Here is a 7,011-nt window from a genome sequence, read left to right on the forward strand (position 1 = left end):
CAGACCGATTGACAAACACACAAAACATTCAATTTCACATTCCACAAGGATGCAAACAGCAAAACCTAGGATTCATTAATACATACAACAGAGAGGTCTTTTACACACCACACTTTTGACAACAGACAATTCAGACTCCTTCTTGGAACGACTACACTGTCCGAGTTACACGTGTTGCATGAAATAAAAGTCTTATATATTACATTGTGATGTATGTTGAGATTTTACTGAGTGAAAACGTGAAAACAATAATCCACGTCTTACCAAAGAACCTGAATAATTGTTTGAGGCCGTAAGAGAGCTAAAACACTTTATATTCAATATCCAAACATAACCTGTAGTTCTGCTCGACGCTATTTAGATATTACAAACACAATTTATTATTTATGCAAGTCCCAATATAATTCAAAGGCTACCATGAAATCGCAATGTTCATGCACTACAGTATATCACACTTCTGTTTGTCGAGGGCAATCAACAATTTAAATAAATAAATAGACATTCATCATGACAAATTTCAACGAATCTATATGTGGAAATGAACTCAACATGCAGTTCGCCTGCTGTATTTTCAAATCTATAGCAGGAACCTGCCATTATTGTGCTGTTCTTTTGTCCCATCAATTTCTATTCTAACTTTTGAAGCAAGTGAATCAGTTTTATGACAAACATAATATTTGTTTGTCATTTTCATTGTTATGCATTTTCATTATATACTCAAAACTGACATGGAATTACTTTGAGATGTACAGTACATAACTAAAAGTTTATCATGAACGAGATATTCCGAATGTACAAATTTGCCGTCATAAGAAATGTTCAGTATTGGTAAAATATATTGCACTGTGCTATATTATATATGTATATATATATATATATATATATATATATATATATATATATATATATGAACATGTTTTTATACTTTACATGAATAAATCATACTGTGTGGAATAAAAATAAAAGTGACGTTATTTCTCAAAGCAACTTCACTCTTTGTACTGTTTGGATACCAAAGAATACGTTCTTGTGTTTGACATGATTAGTAGAAAAGCATTTCCACAGGTGAATTCATCACCACAAAAAGGGTAATATTTATCATCTGACACTTTGGTTTGTCATCAGATGTGAAAACTGAGGTCTTTATAACACTACAGGAGGAGTTTCATATCTGGATCAATGTTCAAACGTATACTGAAGCGGAGTATATACCGAACAGCTTAGCTTGCTTTGCATTCTACATGGAATAGTTTCACAAAAAGTAAAAACAATATATGTTAGTTTGCTAGTAACTATAAAGCTTAACTAATCTAGTAAAAATGGATCAAATAAGAACTACACTGTAGCTTCTGTGTTAAACTGTTACTGTTCCACCAGCTGTACTCATAAAAACTTGTAAGAAACTTTTCAAAATGCACTATAATTGTTCAACATATTGTGTTAATGTCTAAAGAAAATGAAATAATCATAAACCAGAAATATCCAAAACTCAAAAATATAAAAGAAACTTAAATCACCTGCCAAACAAGATTTGAATGCCTTATAAATCAAACTTAAAATAGTTCAGATCCTTTGGAAATTGCATAGTCTGGAATTGAGGAACTGCATTTTGATTGTTGAATTTGTACTAATTTACTGTTGTTGAGCATTGAACCTGTTTTATATATATATATATATATATATGTATATATAACATCTGTATATATCGATCTGACCGCATAAATGTGCTTTCAAATGCTGTTTTGTAGAGCATGTTTGTAAAACACATTGTGAAACACTTTCAAATTGAGAAAGAAAAGATCAAATTAATACAAAGTCTTACATGAGGTGAACAACAAATCCTCTAATATTTCAGTGCCAACGAGAGTTGAAAACGAAAAGAAAAAAAGAAACATTTCTAACTGCTAATGTAGCATTACAGGGTTACCAGAAACATTCTATAGAAAAGCAACACTGTAATGTCTATGTCATATTCATCAAGCAGTTCCCTCCAAATCACGAAAACAAAACGATACAGATAAAAAAACTTTTGTCTGTACATAACAAAAAGGTATTTCTACTGTACAAGTCATTTCTGTAATTTTTTGGGATGAACAGTCTGATACGCCGATCAGTACAAGGTAAGGCTTTACAAGAAAAAAATCTATACATTTAAAACATAATATACAAAATATGGTTCAGTTTTAGCACCTTGAAGATATTGTTCTCAACCTTGGTGAAGCAGTACTGGACATCACATACAGAAATCAACTTTAGCCCTAACATTTGCCTCTCACAATGGACCAACAATTATGTTTATTCTGTCGTTTTTCATAAGGCCGACGTCTAGTATTGCTTCACCGCCATCTGTGAACTGTCTTTTCCAATGCAGTCACACCCCAGAACCAGAAGCGCTCGCGCTGGAATGTTTACATCATCATTCTGTCATGTTGCAATGTTACATGTGTTTATGTACAGTTCCATTTACTGCATTGGCACATTTGAAAGAAAAGAAAATAGAAATATACTGGCATTGTTGTTTGCTGAACTGGTTGCCTTGGCGGTTAGATAAGGCACCACAGGGTAAAATAAATGGGTGAAAAATGAAATAATGGCAAATGCACATTTCTATTCCTAACAACATCACATCCTAATGATGACATCATTATGGATGCCATCTTTAAGATGTCTGTGAAAATCCCGTAGGCTATCGTTTAACATGGCGGTATTAACCGAATGCTTCATTGTAATAATACGATGTATAATAATGAATCTTTCATTATAATATACATCTATATTATTAACTGAACGCTGCAACGCTGTTCATTTTCTGTCCATATCAAGGAAGCCCTTGCATTTTCTGACGACAGCTGATGAATATTTCAGTCTGTCAGAGGAAGAAAAAACAAAGCCTGAGTAAACAAAAAGTTGATTTTGACTTCATATCATTGCAGATACTGTTTAACAGGACAACAGTAATATTTGAGGTGTTTTCAGCGTGGTTATATTTCAAAAGTCAGTCCTCAGCAGTGGAAGCTTGTTTCTAAACCATGGACTCAACATTAACAAGCTGAATGCATTTGAATGTTTACTGCTTGGTTAGAAGGAGAACTAATCACAGTGTATTAGCGCTCAGAGGAGGCCAATAGGTGACTAATATTTACAGCACAGATGTGCGTGAGTGAAGCTGCACCAATGGACATACGTCACATCAAAAACGTTTTAAAAAAAAACAACAACCCACAAACTAACCATGAAAAGATGCAGGTTTCTCCAGCAAACAACAGTGGTCCAGAATGCTGAGGATGAGCGAAATCATAGCAAAACATGCACGCACACAATCATGAAATGAACGCTGGAGGAGGACTGTCCTAGAATACCTCAGAATGGCCTATTACTATAGATTTATACTTGATAAGAAATCTAAAACATAAATATCTGCACCAGAATACACCTGAGCCACACGTTGATGTGAGGGAAGGGCTAGCAGCAACCAGGGAGGAAGCCGAGTCTAGAGAAGCAGCGTAAAAAAGAGCTATCAGCAATCCAATGACAACTTTAGGGGAAAAAGCACGCCAATTAGTGATTATTCTCAAGCTCTTTTTCCAACCTGGCAAGAACCCTTTTCACCTGCTGGATGCACCTGTATGGCATCTGGTTGTTGGGATCAAAGCAGGCACAATGGAGTCAAGGACATAAGTGATCTCCTGTGCATGTATGTGGTGCACCGAGCCAGCGCTGCTTTAGGTTTGCTCTTATTTGGAAACTTTGCAATGGATTAGTGTGAAAAGCAAGTTGCCATGACATTGGAGACAATTTCCAGTTGCACCAAGTAAATTTTTTTGTGTGTGTTTATGTTTCACAGGCCAATGCAGCCAGAAAACAGATGCTGATCTACTATAATACAATAGAGTTGTCAAAAGTACCGACTTCGGTACCAAGTCGATACTGAAATTTAAAAAATGTGACGAATCCAGCATTTCTACCAGAAAGACTCGGGAGGCAAAATAGCGTAACAAAGCATACATTTATTAACAGCCCAGCAAGCAAGTATTTATAAAGTTCTTTGGCGTAGGCCCCGTCCGTAGCTCGCAATCCGAGGGTAACGGAATCTGCATTTCCTGCCTGAAGGCAAAGGTATGGACAGGGACCATCCTGGTGGTGCTGGGGAGGATGGAGGTAATTGATGGCGTCAGCATCTGCGAACTAAAACATGTGTAAGTACCGATCTTTTATACTACAAGTATTAGAACACGATTGGTTAGATGTGAAGGTAATAAGTGACGTGACGATTGAGTCTTCCTGGCAGAACTTACGCTAAAGCTTTCATTTCTCTCTTGCATTTTGAGCGCTGTTGAACGGATTTCTTAAACACCTCTGATTGGCCATTGTGTTGACGTGCTCAACATGTCACTGATGATCATTGTAGCCAATCACAGACATCTATGTTGAGCGCATGAACACAATAGCCAATCAGAGGTGTTTAAGGAACTGTTCAACAGCGCTCAAAATGCAAGAGGGAAATGCTGGTATCGTCACATTTTTAAATTCCAGTACCAACTTGGTTCTGAAGTGAGTACTTTTTGACAACTCTATAATACAATATATTTGTTTGTAATTTAAATGCTGCATTGACAAAAACATAATCGTCAAAATGTAAGTCATTTTGAATATAAATCTTGGTGCCTTCTAAGATAATAGCTGCGTCCAAATTCAGAGACTGCATCATTTGAAGTCTGCATTCGAAGGCTGAATGCACCACAGCAGCGCAGCGAAAGCTGTCCTAATTCGAAGGATCCTTTGAATGCGACCAACAAACCATTTCACAGGTGAAAATTTGATTTTTTGAGAGAAAAAATTCCGGATTACACTTTTATATGTAAGTATTGTTGGGTTTCAACTTACTCAAATATCTAACAATACAACGGTTTAAAAATAAAAATTAAAACACTTTAAAGCGGTTTAAATGTTGACATATCAATATGTGATTTTGCAAATAGTTTATACTCTTTATTATGTACATAAATGGACCAAGGTGGGCAATTTGATTTCAGATAGTTGAATATAACTTTCAAAACTTGTATTCCTTTGAAGGATGCAGCCTCTGAATTGGGACACAGCTAATGTCTTTTTTGGTAAAATTCAACAAATTCAAAGGCGCCATTTGATGCACTGCAACTGCAATGCATAAGCTCAGTGAAAACATCCATTCAAGACAGCAAATGCTGATTGTAAATATTCTTAAAATTAATTCAACTATTTTACCTAATATTTGTGAGAGCTACTTATTTTTATATTTAAATTAGGCTATTACATATTGGTATCTTGTTTCCGCCACAGAATAAAAATTCATTAATTGCGACTTTTTATCTCACAATTCTTACTTTTTTTCTCACAATTGCAAGATGTAAACTCGTAAATTCAGAATAGCGTAATATAAAGTCGCAATTGCGTGTTATAAAGTCAGGATTGCGAGAAAAAGAAGTCTATTTCTCGCAATTGTGAGTTTATAACTCGCAATTCTGACTTTATTACACACAATCGCGACTTTATATCACGCAATTCTGACTCTATATCATGCAATTCTGACTTTCTATCTCGCAATTCTGAGAAATAGAGTCAGAATTGCAAGATGTAAATTCGCAATTGTGAGATAAAAAGTCGCAATTATCTTTTAAAATGTTTTATTCTGTGGTGGAAACAAGCTTCCATAATTACAACATGTAACAATGTCAAGATCTAGTGAAATCAATTGACATCCCATGCATTTTGCAGCAGGAGCACTGTTTCTTTGCACCATTTTAAACATTTAACGGTTTAAAATGCAGTTTAGTGCAGTTTATTTATTTAGGGGTAAAAGGTTTCAGTAAAAAAAAAAAAACTTAGTGCAACTTTAATAATTTGACATTTCTGTTTTCACATGGCAAAAAAAATAAATAATATATAGCACCAAAAAACAAACTGCATGCTTTAGTTACTAAGAAATAAATGCTTCCCTAAAAGCACCAATCAGCAAGGAGGATGACCGTGACAGGCGGCTGGGTGCACCAATAGCAGACAGAGATTGTTACAGTAGAGGATGTGATTTGGCTTTGTTTCGCGCTGCGGGCAGCAGCAAGCCCTGTGTGTTGAGGCAATTATTATCCTCTTCTCAGACAATTGCAAAATCCTCTTATGGTGAGACTCTGCCACGGTTACTGTGTAAATACACTCAGGTATATTCAGGCAAAGATAACTTCAAATGCCATTAGCTTAGCATCTTTTTGCACCTTAGAATAAAATAAATGTTAAAAAACTGTCAATTAAGTCATTACACATAGGAAAAATATGTGTGCCAGGGTTCCTCAGAGAACCACAGCCACATTTCTGCACCTCACAAGTTTATTACTTGGAATTTTAGATGACGACACTAGACAAACAGATGAGAGCAATAACCGTATACACTATGCAGTCTAAATGCTAGAAAAGAGGTTGAAATAATGGAGAGGACCGTTCATACAACGCCACCTTGTCGAGGGTTTTCTGTGCTTATTTCTGCTGAGATAAAACAGAAGGAACATGGGCTACGTTCACACCGCAGCTGAATCTAGGCCAAATCTGATTTTTGAACAGTGCCGATATTGTATAATTTAAAATTAAAGAGTAAATTACAAATAAATACAAATAAATGTTAATATAATATCAAATTGTAATAAATAAATAAATAAATTAGAATAAATCAATAATTATATTTCAACTCAAACTTTTTTTTTTAAATAATATTTTTTTTAAAAGAAGAAAAAAAAAAGAGCTTGAGCTGAAAATCAGAATAAGGGATTTTGGCTTGCAGTGAGACCATAGCCAGAAAGCAAAAACATCCCAATAACCAAGAACAAATATTTTAAAACTCACCAATTCAATGTGCTACTCGCTGTACAGAACTGTTTCTTCAAAACCACGAGTTATGTGCTTTAATTATTATTTTAAACTCCCACTAAACTATACAGATCTAACATGATTCTCAGTGCAAGGTTCATATTAGTCATATTGTGC

The sequence above is a fragment of the Rutilus rutilus genome (assembly GCF_951802725.1).
Source record: "Rutilus rutilus genome assembly, chromosome: 21".
Taxonomy (NCBI): domain Eukaryota; kingdom Metazoa; phylum Chordata; class Actinopteri; order Cypriniformes; family Leuciscidae; genus Rutilus; species Rutilus rutilus.